The following is a 16,875-nucleotide window of genomic DNA, read 5'->3' as shown; positions in this document are numbered from 1 at the left end:
TCACTCAATCTAGCATTAAATTTGTAAAGTTATTTCTAGAATAGTCAGCCATGCGTTTTAATTGTGATAAGTATTTTTGTTCAGTATGACTTCACGGTGGGAAAAAAAAAAACAACTTGCGGAGTATTTCCAAAAATGGGTTATTTTGTTCCTCCAAAAGGAAGCGGTGGAGACATCAAAACTTTAGACAACTGTTCCTTCGAACTACATACGGATTATAAAACAAAATTACCCTAATAGTGATAACCATCCGACGATCCAACTGTAACAATTAAAATGTACAAAAACTTCTTGACTTTTTATGCTATTGAACACAATTTTTAGAGAAAATATGATTTTTGCATAAATAATAACGTCAGCACCCGAAGGGGCGGAGACGTAGAATGCAGCTGTTGAAGAGCGAGCGTTCATGTGATTCATCAGAGATGTAAAGTAATTCCTCAGCGGTCAGCCGCACGCCAAACCACTCCTCCTGACCTCCAAAGAGGCCAAGCCTCTCCCTATCCCATCCTACCACACACAAAAAACCCCCCCCCCCCCCCCCCACCTCTTTCTATCCTACTCCAAAACCACGTTCACTTCTTTTATTAGACCGGCTGACCTTGAAATTATACAGCCTGCTCATCTTCACTCTCCCCGACTGACTCCCTGGTCTGCGCTTGACGTCGTTCTTGTTGATGCCGCTGCTGCTTCTGCTTGCATTGAGCAGTACGTGCTGCCGCTCTTTAAGAAGCTAATAATCTTTAAGACGCTAATAATAAAGTTTCTTTTATACTTAGTAAGCCTTGTCCGAGCAGGGGGTCATTACTCTTTAAACCAACAGCTGACGAATAAAATTAATATAATATATATATACGTTATATATATATATATATATATATATATATATATATATATATATATATATATAATATATATATATGCATACGTACATATACAAGGCAAAATTTTGTGGAAGACGTGCATAAACGAACTGATGTGCGTGATTTGCCATCTTAAGAGGAATCATCTGCCTTGAGTTTGTCCAGCTTCAGCAAATATTTGGGATTGATTACGTCAGCACTTCTCGTATAAATGATCTTGAAGGTAAAGCCACGACTGAGACCATCCTCATACATTTACAGCATTACTGTCTGATATAAGAATTTGGGAAAATTCATTCTTCTCAAACTTGAATAGAATAGAGGATATTAAGACAATATCGATAAACACTCGCGAGGTATTATATATATATATATATATATATATATATATATATATATATATATATATATATATATCTATAATATCTATATATATACTGTATATGTATGTGCGTGTGTACATATAAATATGTGTATTATATATACTATATATTACAATCACACACACAAAAGTAAATGTATATGTCCTATACTCAACTGGAAAGTCAAATTTTCATAAAGAATTAACATTTTCCAACCAAGTTAACAAGTATATTGTGCATAGTTACGTTGCCCTTAATGCTAACCTGTGTTTATTGAGTTTCTGGCCAGGAGATGTGAAATGTATAAGAATCTAAATACGATGTATTTATATAGTGACTATGAAAAAATGTACATAGAGACTGACGACATACATTGTATTCTATGTATACTTCTTATATGTATATATATATTATATATATATATATATATATATATATAATATATATTAGAGGTATACATAGAATACAATGAGTCATCATTTAAATTCCCTAGAGACAGTGTTCGAGGTGATGAGCTTAGGAATGCTGACTTTTCTTTTTGAGTGGCGTGCATGTCCTGTTGCTATGAGCGCTTGATCACAGAGGTGACTTATGAATCTAATTCTAGGCAGTTTCCCGGGGTGTGGAGAGTGTGTGTGAGTTCGTGCGTACGTGCGAGCCTTTCCCTACATAATGAGATGTTACATTACCATGATGGATAGATCTGTGCAAGGGAGGCGAGAAGCCAAGATGGCTCCTGCAAAAGTGTTTATAGAGAAGTGTTAGTGCATACTGTGTTGAATGGGTAAGCATATTTACTTTTGGCCAAAAGATGTGGCTGGATTGTATTTGAATACTTATTTCAGAGATGTTCTATTTCATATGATCTTTGATTTTAATCTTATGCTTATCAAAGTGTTCTCCTGTCTTCTAACAGGCGGTTCTGGAGAAAGGGGAACTGATCTGAGACAAGGGTATTGAATATGGTGACTTACTATGGTGTACTGACTATATTGACTGTGCCTAATGTTATGGCTAAACTAGTGTTAGTTATTTGATTAATTAGTGAGGGTTATCCGAGTTATTTGGACTTTGAGTCAATCATTCATTTAATCTTTTTGTTCTAGAACCTGGGTTTATTTAGCTAATGCTTTGTTCATAAATAAATGTTATTTTTTATAAGCTCACGTATCTGATTCAGTTGCCTTAGGTAATGGAGAGGGGGGGTGTCGTGGAGAGAGAGTTATTGGGAATAGAGAGAAAGCGAGAGAGAGAGAGAGAGAGAGAGAGGAGAGAGAGAGAGAGAGAGAGAGAGAATGTGTTACCTTAGGCGCATGATCCATAGCTACCTTTTAAAATAGAAGAACGAGATTTTAGAATCTCATTAGATATATTATATATATATAATATATATCTATTATATATATATATAATGTTCGTTCATGTTTCTTCCGGATGATTACAAAAAGAAACCATTTGGTTGTTAAGCTGCTTTCGCTTATTTTAAGTAGGTAGCCATAAAAACAGGCGCAAAAGGACAAATGTCCGTGTGCCCTGTCACTGGCCAACTTTGGCTACTTTACTTTACACCCCTTAAAATAATATGAGGGTATATGGGGTAGTGAACGTGACCTCCAAGTACTAAGTCTATACTCTCATATTTCACATTTTGTCGAGTTTGCCCCCTTTTCCCTGGCTTACAGATTGCTCTAAGTACCTTTTCATTAAATCTACGATATATAATGTACAGTATTGCTCTACTCGCCTTCTGTCCTCATGTTTTAGTTGTACTTTGCTTTGGTGGCAATATCTCTCGACATACACACACATACATGCCTACATATTATATATACAAATATATATAAACATCATATACATATATACAATATAGATGCATACATCTATAAAGTATGTATGCATAGACACACAATATATATATATATATTATATATATATATATATATATATATATATATATACGAATAACTTGATCACGAAATATATAAAACATAATGGTACGTAAATAAAGGTAATGCCATGGCACGGAGGAAAATGAAAAGACGAGAACGGCCGAGATCTTTCGGTCTTAACGACCCTTTACTTAAGGCAAGACTGATCAGAACAAAGAGAAACCTAGTAGACGTAAGCATGTAAGCATATGCCAACGGACAATACAAGATTAACAAGAGGTTCAATTCACTTTTAAAAAACGAAAAACGGCCATGGCCTAGATTACAGATTTAGAAGCAGCCACCACACTTGGTCACAGGTAATTTAGTCAGACAACAATACATTTTTAAAAACAAGGAGGCATATACGACCGGACAGTACAATTGTAGCAAATTCCCGAAGGATAGATTAAGGATTTGGGAGGCGTGTGGTTGAAGGCAATTTGACTTTTTCGTATCTTCAAAGTGGATTGGAGCTTTTGTTAATCCTGTATCGTCCGTTGGTATATGCTTACCTCTACTGTGTCTCTCTTTGCCTTAAGTAAAGAGTCGTTAAGACCGAAAGATGTCGGCAGATCTCGTCTTTTTATTTTCCTCCGAGGCATTACTTTATATATATGAAGATATCTGTGAAAACAAAGCTTCGATAAACAAAAATGGCCGTTTGCGAAAGAGAACAAAAAAGCAAAAAGAATAATAACAACTGAATAGCAAATAAAACTAACTAGAAACTAAATATATAAAAAAATCAGAAAAAGTTAGAAAAAATTGAAACACGCTTCACAGTCGTATAACACAAAGAATGAAGAAACCACAAAAATGAAACCACCAAAATGTTTTTCGTATTGTTTTCAGACGAAGCTTTCGCTATTTGTTCGTTAAAATTCCCCTACCATCGACACAGCGAGATTGCATACACAGAACTAGTCAAGATTTAGATGAAAAAAAAAAAAAAAAAAAAAAAAAAAAGTTTGTCAGTTATCTGGTTGACGTTCACGAATCGGAGGTCAACAATTCTGTGCGTTATTTCCAACGGGAATAGATTCCACGATTTTTATATCAAACGATATTTAAAAACAGAGTATATGTTGTTGGGATTCTTGCATGTACTCGTAACCTATTGCGTTAAATGTTTTTACGGGAACTGCCCGTCACTGATATATATACAAACATATACACGTGTGTGTGTGTGTGTGTGTTTTCCTAAGAAGATGGACTGGTCTTTTTCATTAGATGCCTCGTGTACCTCGATTACATTATGAATAGTTGAAATAATTTAATTTTGTTTAGTATTGTCAGAATACCTGTAATCAAATTCTAAAAGCTTAACAAAATTATTAATGACTTTTGAAGTCACGTAAGGAAGCTGCTTTCCGGTTAGTTCAAATTTGAAAATACTTTCACATTTACAATCTTAGTTACTAGCAAAGTTCTCTCTTTACGTGCCTGCCTTATTAACCGAAAGCAATTCGCAAATTGGGCACTTGAAACCTGTCTACAAGAAAGCGGCGACATTTATCACTTCGGGCCCATGGCAAGTGCGATGGCATCAAGACACAATGTGATGAAAGCAATAACTAATTATATTCTGTCACTAAATAATACAAAAAATACTTCCATGGACTCGGCAGGCGAGACAGCCTCCTCTTATTTGTTTATTCTTCCGATAAGAGACACACAAACACACACACACACACACACACAGAGAGAGAGAGAGAGAGAGAGAGAGAGAGAGAGAGATATGAATTGTGAATTAATACTCCACCCCTCATTCCAGCCTATACTTCGCAGAAGTATGGAACTCTGATTGGAATAACAGTGAGTTACAATGAAGCTCGACGGCCAGAGTAAACTATTGACTTACAAATTCGTTTATGCATTAACTAAGAGAACTGAATATGTCAAAATGTTCTAAATACTTTGACAAGAGGTGCTTTCTTTATACAAAAACCTAACCTACGCCGTAGACTGAAGAAGTTACAGCAAAGTTTCCATTAAAGATATTCGATTGTTTTGTTGTTGTTGTTGGTATTTACCTGGTAAACAACAACAACAACAACACAACAACAATAATAATAATAATAATAATAATAATAATAATAATAATAATAATAATAATAATAATAATAATAATGCGAACCTTATCAATACATTGCCTCACTACTACAAAAAAAAAGAAAAAAACTCATCTCTCTTTGTGGCAGACAATCATAGTTGTTTACATTATGACGAATCTTGATCACCTTGCCCTTCACAGAAAAACAAACCAAGAACCTCTCGGCAAGTACTCGCCTCTTTTTCTGCGAAAACCTCCAAAGGCCACGATATGTAAAGACACCATCGTGAAATACGTTTCCCAAATAACAGAGCAAATAGGAATCCTTAGGGAAAAAAAATTCTATGGATCAAGGTGATCTCTCGTCCTCCAATGAAATCAGTGTCATACGTGAAGGCAACAGACGTTCGCCTTATTAGGAGATGATCACATGCCTGACAACTTTTAGCCTGCAGACGGAACCTTTAGAAACCGGAACTCTTGGTGCGCCACCTGTCCAACAACGGCAATATGGTTTAAGAATGAAATTTTGATGTATTTTTAAAGAGGGGATATCTTCTTAAAACTCTAAACTACTTATTCTAATGGATGGGTTAACTTTTACTGAAATTTAACAAAATGGAAATGGCCGGGTAGAGGCTCAAAATGACTGTAGTACGAGGAAGAGGAACGTTGTGGTTTTACTCTCATCATTATCATCATGGTTTACCTTTGAAGTCCCTACCATTCACTGGCTTTTATTCGGATTATAATACAGACCCCATTAAGTCGGTTATATTTAATAGTTCTCTTTCTTACATTACTAGATTGTCTGTGGTCCTGAGAAATTCTGGTTTAACGTAAGTAATTCCTGTTGGCTGTAAATTATTCCGAAGGTACAATGAATTCATATCAATGGGAAATAGCTGTGAATAATATATACCGTGGGATGTGGAGGTCAACCTAAGACCTTTTCTAACCCACAACTGGTGATGAAACACGTCGAACTAAATTGACTAACCAGTGAACCATGAGGAAAGCGGCTGAATCCTCTCTTACAATAAGAGAGGTTACGGGACACATGGAAGACAAAGAATGGGAGACAATTCCAGATCTTGGAGATGAGGTACAGTAACAGAACAGATCAATATGCGGGCTTCTGATCACCAAAGAATTACAATTATTATCAGTACTATTAGTAATAATGGTTTGACGTGAAAGCTGTATCATCACAAGTTTAAGAAGTTAAGACAGCTATGAAGGGAGAGACAAAGATGAACAGATGACAATAGAAAGACAGTGGTGTAACTGGGGCTGCAGAGACAATGAAAAAATAAAATACGTACCGTCAACAGTACGGCACACACGGAACACTGGGAGATATACACCGAAAGCTGAAAAAATGTGGGAAGTCGCCGAGAACCAATACGATCTAGTGCTGTGATAAAAAAAAAAACCCTGCTCATTTATGCAAACGGCATTCTGATCCTTAAGGGACTCTCTTGAACAGCAAAAAATAGTTTCATGTCAACTATCTACCACAAAATTACTTGAAATAAGGGTGATAATAATTACAATATTGCAACCCATAAGTTGATTTCTTCATCTGAAGTTAGAGAAACAAACTGATTCCGAATAAAACGCTTACTTTATTTCTGCCCTTTTTATCCCATACTGGAGCTGCTCACTAGATTACCTGAAAAAAATTAATAGGCGAGATATAAGCTTGTGTAGGCTAAAAAGAGCAAAGAAACAATTTACATAATCAACGACTTTGAGATGAAAGTAAATCTCGATGATTATTCACTGGTTTACAAAAATAAAATTTTGGTCTGAGGCAAGAATGGGGATAGGTGTTTTTTGCTAATATGGGTGTGCTGAATTCAAATTTATAAATAGTTTTGCTCTATCACCTCTAGTTTTCTGGCTTTTAAATAGTCTCATTTTAGTATAAACAGAGAATATATGTGCACATTTCAATAGTTGCAGCAGCTTATAACAGATAAAACAGGATAGATAACTAGAGGTGATGTGTAAAAACGGATTTCAAATTTGAATTCAGCACCCCCAAATTAGGTAAAAACGGGTATTTTTGTGCTTGCCTCAATTTCTTTGTAAACCAGTGATTAGCCTTTCCTAGCAGAGCATAGTTACCATAGTAATTATGAAGTGAAAATTCAGTGTTTCTACCAACTGTCAATGCATTACTGTTGGCAAAATATTTATCACAACACACTCTTGGTAAGGAGTGAGGTTCTGCAATGAGAGGGGAATAGTTTTAATTCAACAACTGGTGATTGTTAGTGCATGTTCACTCAGTGTGACATTATAAAATTGTTCCATAATCTTGGATGCTTTATCTTTTTTTATATTCCATATATATTACCCACATGACACATTATATGATTTTATATATAAAATATCTAAGCATATAATACATATAGTATATTTACATATATGTACATATATTCATGTATATAGCTAAAAAGCACCAATATAAATAAAATATAATGAGAGAGAGAGAGAGAGAAGAGAGAGAGAGAGATGCGAGAGAGAGAGAGAGAGAGAGAGAGAGAGAGAGAGAGAGAGAGAGACGCCAAGTCTTAATTCTTCTGATCTGGTATCAACAGAAAACAAACTTGTTGAATAGACGTCGTCTCACATTATTCTGTATTAAATGTGCACGTATGACAATACAAGGACAATCATTAAAAAAAAATCACAGGTAACTACATTCTTATAACTAATTTCATAGTTCTCACTGTAATCTTATTTCATAACATCTTTAGTCCCACAAAATTTTGAATCCGGAGGACGAGAATAAAATCATTCTATGAGTAGCCAAGACGACACACTTCTATTTCATAAACAACAAATGTTTTGATATGCAAAACAAAAAGGAAAAAACACGTTCAGATTGTTTCCCATAACTGTTCGAATAATTGTGAGCAAAACCTGTTTTTTTTTTTTTTTCTAGAACATATTCGGAATTACTTCAAGACTCCTGTCGCCTAAAGAGAGCAGATATCAAGTTTATGGCTAAAGGAACAAGGTGCTCGGTGTTGTTAAAGTCGAAAAGTAGTGTACGTTAAAACGGGAGTAACATTGCGGTTACCTCTTATACTGATTGACATGTAATTCTCACTTCAAAAAATAAAATTGAAAAGACACACTCCTGAAGTCACTGAGATGGAGCAGAGAAGGGACAATCCTAGAGTAGAGTTTTTGTTGATGGTCGTAAGCAATGAGAGGTCAGGAGATCCCTTGCTTCTCTTTTTTTTCTTGTGGGTTTCCAAGGACTTCCAGTCAATTGAGAGCTTGTACAGGGGTTCGGTATCAGGAAGGAGAGAGAGAGAGAGAGAGAGAGAGAGAGAGAGAGAGAGAGAGAGAGAGAGAGAGAGAGAGAGAGAGAGAGAGAGTCTTCACCACTCCAACCCCAATACTACTTCCCTTTCCTTTACCAAATTATATCATTTTTGGCTCCCTATATTTTAGCTCAAGCACAGATGTAAATACTGTAAACCACATCAGAATACTAGAATAATACTTTTGATAGAATACTAGGAATGAATTTCAAATTCTATAAAAGAAAACTATGATATACATTTCTTTTATAATTTTTTTGCAATTTTTTTATATACTAAATAATAACACTAATGGGTCTCAACAAGCCAGTCATACACACTATGCAGCTCACAGTTGGAAAACACAATTTTTCACTTCCCAATTGTATCGATTTCACATGTTGAAGTAGCCGACCTAATATAACGAGTACTTGGGTAAGTTGGGTTACTTACTTAAGATAATTAATATGGCTTGGCGTCTTGAATTATCCTAGTCCCTCTGATAAAAATTAAATTAAATTATACAAACAAGTCAATATAACCCAGAAGGCTAAGAATATATCTTTGCTATTTTAAATTTTTCACCTACTTTCTCTCCCTCCACCTCTTGAAGTGAAAAGGACAAAAATTACAATTATGTTTAAAAAAAGAAATGGAATGGAATATTTCAGGAGTCGTGAGAGAACGGATATTACTATTTCCTTTCTACACAAGAAAACGAATGGAATATGAATGTGAGATGCCAAATAGGGAATCAACGTATAGGATAGTCCGTTCTGGTCGTTTCTTCAATGTGGTGAGAAAGAGGGATAGAACGGTAAAGAATTTAGACCAAAGGCCATTCACTGGGTCCTATGGGTCATTCAGCGCTGAGAGAGAAATTGACAGATGCTTTGACAGGTGCAGCTGAAGAAAAGCTTCACAGCTGCACTATGGAAAAATTGTCAGAGATGGTGGGAAACCAGATGGAAGAAAGAATATGAACGGAGGTACAATAAAAGGAATGGAGAGGTTGCAGCTATGGACCGAAGGGACGCTGCAAAAAGCCTCAAGCAATGCCTACAGCGCACCTCACTGACAGCACTAACCCCGCCCCCACCCCCCTTTGAAAAAAGAAACCGAAAGCGTGGTCACATGCTTTCATTCATCAAGATCGCTACCAGATACCGGACAGTAAAATGATGGCCGTGGACCAAGTATTGAATGATAAATTCCTGTTGCTTAACAGGATCGGCTTAAATTATGGAACGAACTTTGTCAAAAACTTTGTGTCGAGAAGAAAATTCTTCAAAGTTTGGGTATTTCAGATTACATTAAAGTTCAGTGGAACGTCCTTGGTCGATAGCTGAACTTGAAAATCATTTTAGGAAAAGTGTCCTAACTTGCATACACACAAATGAGAAGGTTAAGGTTGAAACAAGATACAGATGAAACGCAAAGTATGAAAAAAAAATAATAAAAAGAGCTAATCACTCCTGATCTGGCATTGGAAATGACAAATCATCCCCGTGACGTTCTCTTTTTATGCCTTAACGATTACACTTCGGAACGAGAGAGAGAGAGAGAGAGAGAGAGAGAGAGAGAGAGAGAGAGAGAGAGAGAACAAGCTGTGAATCTCTATCCTCGGGCGAGGCCACGAAAAATAAAGCGGTTAGTTTGCCGTGAATAAAAACGGCCAAGTCAGTCATAAAACTATTAACGGTTCCGAGTGACCTTAAGCCACCATTTCACCCAATTTAACAAAGATGCTTTTTTTCCCTCCTTGTATACAATTTTTTCTTTTCTTTTTTTTTCTTTTTACATCCTCCTGGCCTTCATTTCCTTATCCGTGTCCGTGTTTTCATTCGGTATAATTTTTTTGTTCTTGAACTCATCATTTATTATCCATTGTAAACTAACCAATCTAATCGAAGCAGATTCTTTAATCTTTAACTAATCAGTCCCGTCTTTATTTTCTAGCTTCTCTACTTCCTTTCTCTTTAGATTTGTTCATATTTACTACATAGATCGACGTTTTGCATTCAGTCTGCACTTACAACATCGTAGTGAAGAAGTTGCTACCAAGAGCTGTGTATAAAGCGGCTTCACTTTATTAATTCGGCAAAATTAAGGATTGACCCTCACACTTTTACCTTAGGTGACTTAGCCACAATACAGAGCTGTTGTGAATTTACTGCAAGATCACTGGGGGGTAGGCGAAAATCAAAAGATTGAAGAAAAAAATGTGTGTGGTTTTTTACGCGAAAATCAAAGGATTTTAAAGAAATGTTAGGAGAAAATCAACATATTTGAAAAAAATGTTAGTCGAGAAAGTATTTAAAAAAAAAAATACAAATACAAATACTCGTTCTTGTTCTCTTAATCAACTGCTCTGCAAAGAGCTAACAAAGTTTCTTTCTCTTCATCCATTACGTGCCAAATTAGCGAGAACTGAAGACAACAATGATACCTTAACTTTAACTAAATCCACTTCCTTCTAGTCAGGTCCTTCAATGACAGTTACAGAAAGAATAAGGAAAGTCATCAAGCTAAATCGGCCTGAGTCATATTTCAGCATCATTACCAAAATGATTCGGGTATTCTGAACCTCATTAAAGCGTCTCACGATGAGTCAACGCACCACTACAACGACTCTATTACCAGATTTGAGACTGTAATTTTGGCATCTCCTCCAAGGAGAGTAAGTTTGACCAAGGCCATCCATCGCAACAGCACGTTGGCCCGTGGCTCTGACCTTCCAGTTCTTCGTAGCTATAAAGCTTGTCAAGGTCTGTTTCTCTTCCTCCCTCCATTCATCAAGGGATAATGAACCCCAAACCTATCTTTAAGAATCTGTGAAAGCTTTTTGGTTATGTTTACATTTCATTTTCCATTCAAATGTACTAAGTTCACTTTTAAACTGTTCCAGGCGGAGTTATAAATGCTGATGGCCGAGAGAGTGACATGCTACATTCCCTTAATTTATTTTTCACTTACCACTTACTTCAGTGTTATAAGATTTTCCTTTCTTATTGGAATTTTTAGTTTATCATACGCCCGACTCGTCTTTCACCTATGCTTATTCCTGTCTGTAGTAGCTTCCTACATAGAAATTTGTTCATACTCTCAATGATACAATATAAACACATTATCAAGATAGTATTTATATTATCTCTTCAAATAATAGCATGTCTTTTCACATGCAAATGGTTGCCTCCAGATGTTAGGCTATACTAGGTTCTCAGCCAGTCTTTATGAAGTAAGGTTCCTGCTCCTACAGATATGGAGACCACTAACATAATCATGGAGCAAAAAATTGAATGAACTTTGAAACAGATGAGAATTAATCCCATAAAAGTCAACCCAAATATTACTCATAATGATGATTAGTAGCCATATGCTTCACTATCCTAACAAAAAACTTATTATAACTGACCAGCTAACAGGTGCTTAATTCACTCATAAGGAAAACATTCCCAATGGATTTTATATAAATAAACTAGATTTATTTCTTGCCCGAGATAAATCTAATGATTTATGCAGGGTAAAAGAGGCTAATAATATATGATTTACTTGAAGTTCTCTGGGAATGTAAATTATTGGTCATGTACGTATATACAGTGGTCCCCCGTATTCGCGGGGGATGCGTACCAGACCCCCCCGCGAATAGTTAGAATCCGCGAATGTTTGGAACCCCTATAAAAACGCTAAAAACAGCCTATTTTGTTAGTTAAAACTTAAGAAAAAACCACTAAAAATTTTCATACTTGGTTTTTTAATAGTTTTATCACAAAAAGTGCATTTTATGATGAAATTGATAAAAAAAAAAAAAAAAAAAAAAAACAGGAATTTGTGGATATTTCTCATAGAAAAATACCGCGAATGTGCGAATTTTCCGCGAATAATGCAGGGAAATGTTCCTGAGAGAAATCCGCGAATGTGTGAGTCCGCGAATCCGGAGAACGCGAATACGGGGGGTCCACTGTATACTCTTAGCTTCGCAGCTGAATCCAGGTTTAGCCACCAGATAAAGCAGTCAGGTACAGAACACCCTACAGTCCACTTTCAGCTGACACTGTCCCAAATTTTATACAAAAGCAGCTGTCAATGCAGATGTCTGATGGTAGTATCTTTACTGATAAAACCAAATTATACGATCAATCTTTCCGATGAAGCCTAGGACTTTGGCCATATAGACAATATCTTCCTTAAGGCAACGATGAAACGGATTAAGACAATTGACAGAACCAATGTTGGCTTAGCAGTGACCCCAGCCATCATCTAAGGGCATATCTCCCACTATACATTTCACAAATGTAACTTCTGTCATTCACTATTTGATAAGGGTGGAAGTCAGTCCACTGAAATATAGTCCTGAGCTTTAAACCAGTGTTTTAATGGGCCTATATCACTTGAGACATATCCTGTTTTAACAGAATTTACACACACACATGCCTATACAGTAGTGCCTCAGGATACGAAATTAATACGTTACGTCCGAAGCAGCCTTCGTAACCTGATTTTTTTGTATCTCGAACTACATTTTACATGTATATTGCCTAATTCGTTCCAAGCCCTACAAAAACACCACAGTAAATTTTATAATAAAGCTAAATTGACCAATAAACAATGAAATACAACAATTTGGACCATTCAAACCTAACATAACCTTTACCGTACCTATAAATAAAGTGTATTAGTGTACATGGTACAAGAAATACTGTATGTACATGTACGTACATATGTAGTAAAATGTGGAACCTTACCTTTCGAGTGAGGTGATCTCCGAAAGTGGCGACAGAGGAGGAGGACAAATGGCAGAAAACATGAACACTTAACTTTACAAAAAAAAATAAAAAAAATGGCAGAAAACATTAGCACTAAACTTTACGAAACACATTAACAAAGGGCAGAAAACATTGACACTTAACTTTACAAAAAACTTAAAATTAAATTTCTTTTTTTTGTCTTTTTCTGATTTTTACTTTTTTTTTTACTTTGGTTAGACCCTTTACAATGTTTTATTTTTTTTTTTGTTTTTTTTTTTTTTTTTTTACAAAATTTCAATTTTTCACCATTTTCAACTTTCTGTTTTTTCGTATCACTTGGAATCTTCCTGTTTGCTTACTACTACTAAAGCCTCTTTAAAACATAACTATCCAAGGAAGATTGATTCTGCCTGCTTTTGACAATGTTCCTGAAACGACTCGGGCAAATGTCATCAAACTGCGCAAGAATACGACCTGTGTGAGCCTTTTCAGGGTGTCTCTTTTCTACAAATGATTGCACTTTATGAAAAGCAGCTAGATCATCCTTAATTTCTGCCATTGTCATAGGGTCGTCCTCCTCGCCGCTGCTAGAGAACTCTTCTTGAACGACGTTATGTTGCATGGCCTCCAACTCCTTCAGGTCATCCTCGTCTACGACCAGCCCCATAGACTTGCCGAGTGCAACGATCTCGTCAAGATCTGGTTGCGAAACAGTTTCAGGATCGTCAACTGTCTCTGAATCTGCATCAGCTTCGCCCATGTTGAATCCCTCGAAGTCTCGGGTGGATACGGCATCAGGCCAGAGTTTCCTCCACGAAGAATTCAAGGTTCGCCTCGAAACCTCCTGCCAAGCTTGATCGATGAGTCGGATGCATATCACAACATCGAAATGCTCCCTCCAAAATCCACGCAAGGTGAGGATTGTGGTATCGGTGATGTTGAAACATCTCTTAAAAAGATGTTTTGTATACAGCTTCTTGAAGTTCGATATCACTTGCTGGTCCGTGGGCTGGAGGAGAGGGGTGGTGTTAGGCGGAAGATAAAGAACCTTGATGAAAGAATACTCTGCTAGGATATCTTTCTCGAGGCCAGGAGGGTGAGCAGGGACATTGTCCAACAACAGCAGACATTTCTGAGGGAGGCACTTCTCTTCCAAGAATTTCTTCACTGCCGGGCCAAAACATAGATTTACCCACTCAGTGAACAAAAATCTCGTTACCCAGGGTTTCCCATTAGCCCTCCACGTCACCGGAAGCTTCTCCTTTAGCACTTTGTGGGCCTTGAAGGCTCGAGGAGTCTCGGAATGATACACAAGTACGGGCTTGACCTTACAATCCCCACTGGCGTTGGAACAAAGTGCGAGCATAAGCCTGTCTTTCATAGGCTTTTGCCCGGGTAGCTTCTTCTCTTCCTGCGCCAAAAAAGGCCAGTCTCGTCACAGTTGAAGACTTGCTGAGAACTGTAGCCTTCCTTGATCGTCATCTCGTTGAAGTCTTAATAAAGGCTTCAGCCGCTTTCGTGTCTGAGCTGGCAGCCTTCCCATGCCGCACCACCGAATGGATGCCAGTCCATTCATGAAATTTATCAAACCACCCCCAAGAAGCCTTGAAGTCTGGGGTTGCTGTCGATGTCCCTTCTCCTCCGTCGTCTTCGGCCTTGGCAATCAGATCACCGAAAATAGCGCTGGCCTTGTGGCAAATTGCCATCTCAGTTATTGTATCGCCAGCGATTTCTTTGTCTTTAATCCATACAAGAAGCAGCCTCTCCATCTCATCATGCACGTGGCTCCTCTTTTTGGACAAAATAGTCACGCCCTTGGAAGGTGTAGCTGCCTTGATGGCTTCTTTCTGCTTAAGGATGGTGCCTATCATCAACGGACTTCAGCCATATTCCTTAGCGCATGCCGGCTTCATACTTTTTAATTATCACCATCTTTGTCTCCATAGAAAGCATCCTCTTCTTTCCGTGAACTTCAGCAACATTCTTGGGACCCATGGCTAATTAAGTTGATTAAGTTCACACACAACGCGATATAGTATCCAAGTACAAAAAGAAAGTGAAATCACTAACGCGAATTTATGTTAACAAACAAAATCTATGTGAACGAACGAATTCCACGTGTGTATGATAATGCTGATGCGACGAAATGGTCGAAGGACGCCTTTACGTAGAGGGATGATGGGACAGATGCTGACCAATAGGAGAGTAGGGTCTAACGGTGGTGACTAGCATCAGGAACCAATGGGAGAGCGGGAGAAGGGTGGTGAGTCTACTCAGTTGGCGGCACACGAGTTTTAAAATTGTTTTTGGCGGTCCAGGCGAATCTCGGACTTTACAGTACACACTTTCGCAACCTGAATTTAAAAAATCTTTGTCTTTGCTTTTGTAACTTGGATTTTTTGTAAGTAGGGACTTTCGTACATCTAGGTTCTACTGTACAGGCAGTCCTTGGGTTACGACGGGGGTTCTGTTCTTGAGACGCGTCATAAGCCGAAAATCGTCGTAAGCCGGAACATTGTCAAAAATCCTAAGAAAACCTTACTTTTAATGCTTTAGGTGCATTCAAAACTATGTAAACTGCATTCTTCATCAAAAAAACCTTTAAATATTGATTATTTTGCATTTTTGGTGTCATATTTCATCTGCCAGATCAGCGTTTGTAGGCATCGTAACTCTGGAACATGCGTCGTAACCCTGGAAATAATTTCTGATGAATATAATTGAAAAGCGTCATAACCTAGGAACGTCGTAAGCCGAGACCGTCATAACCCAAGAACTGCTTGTATGGCCCTACATGGGGTGACACATCGTAAGGCAGTTGAATCTGTGAGCGATGTCCCTCTGGTACAATAACATAAAGGTGGTATAATGTGTGAGAAACTTGCCCTCATTACCAATGCTACCAAAAATTTATTCAAAAATGCAGGGACACTTCCATAAACCTACTTTGTGAACTTTTACTATAACTAAACAAGAGTCTACACCAGAAAAGTTATACGTACATTTATTCGATTACAGAATGAAGCCAGAAATAAAGGGTATTCCTGGACACCCACTCTCTTTTGCTTGCCAGTATACTAGCAAATAGGTGCTGACACTTTGGCCTAAAAGATTTGCCCTTCTTAAGCAGCACCTTATGGCTCATACTTAGCATATAACCCACTCACTCATACAACCAACAGAGTCCTCCCAGTGAAATCAGAACCCTGAAAACTCATGTACATATCTTTCATCAGGAATCGATGGGTTTTAATCAAAACCACCACAAACACAGAAACAAATGGGACAGATACCAGACACTTTGACTTCCAAACAAGAGGAAAAGCCATGTAAATCACCAGTCTACACTTTACCAAGACTAAAGACGACATGAAGACAGCGGTTTAGTAAGATATCTGTCACAGACCTCACTTAAGGGCCCATACTCTGTTTGAGTTATAGTGCGGAGGACAAGACTCCTCGAAGTTCCTCATGAGCATAGACAGTTCAACTGAATTGGAGATATACATTTGTCCCAGTTAAAAGGCCTACTCAAGGCAGTTTTTTTTTCTAGGGAGGTAGAGGAGTGTGTTCATGTTCCACTGAACACTGTTTC

The 16,875-nt window shown here is 37.4% G+C and overlaps 1 protein-coding gene across 1 annotated transcript in view; it reads left to right on the top strand.

The window, feature by feature from the left end:
- The first annotated feature begins 1,984 nt into the window (after positions 1-1,984).
- The window catches only part of LOC135217716 (U-scoloptoxin(01)-Cw1a-like), a 53,598-nt gene continuing 38,707 nt past the window's right edge, over positions 1,985-16,875 (top strand). The window contains exon 1 of the mRNA XM_064253704.1: positions 1,985-2,009. The gene's annotated coding sequence lies outside the window, so the exon portion shown is untranslated. The remainder of the gene's footprint in view (positions 2,010-16,875) is intronic.

The sequence above is a fragment of the Macrobrachium nipponense genome, chromosome 7, assembly GCF_015104395.2.
Source record: "Macrobrachium nipponense isolate FS-2020 chromosome 7, ASM1510439v2, whole genome shotgun sequence".
Classification (NCBI taxonomy): domain Eukaryota; kingdom Metazoa; phylum Arthropoda; class Malacostraca; order Decapoda; family Palaemonidae; genus Macrobrachium; species Macrobrachium nipponense.
Note: the sequence above shows the minus strand (reverse complement) of the source record. Positions and strands in the feature narration are given on the sequence as shown.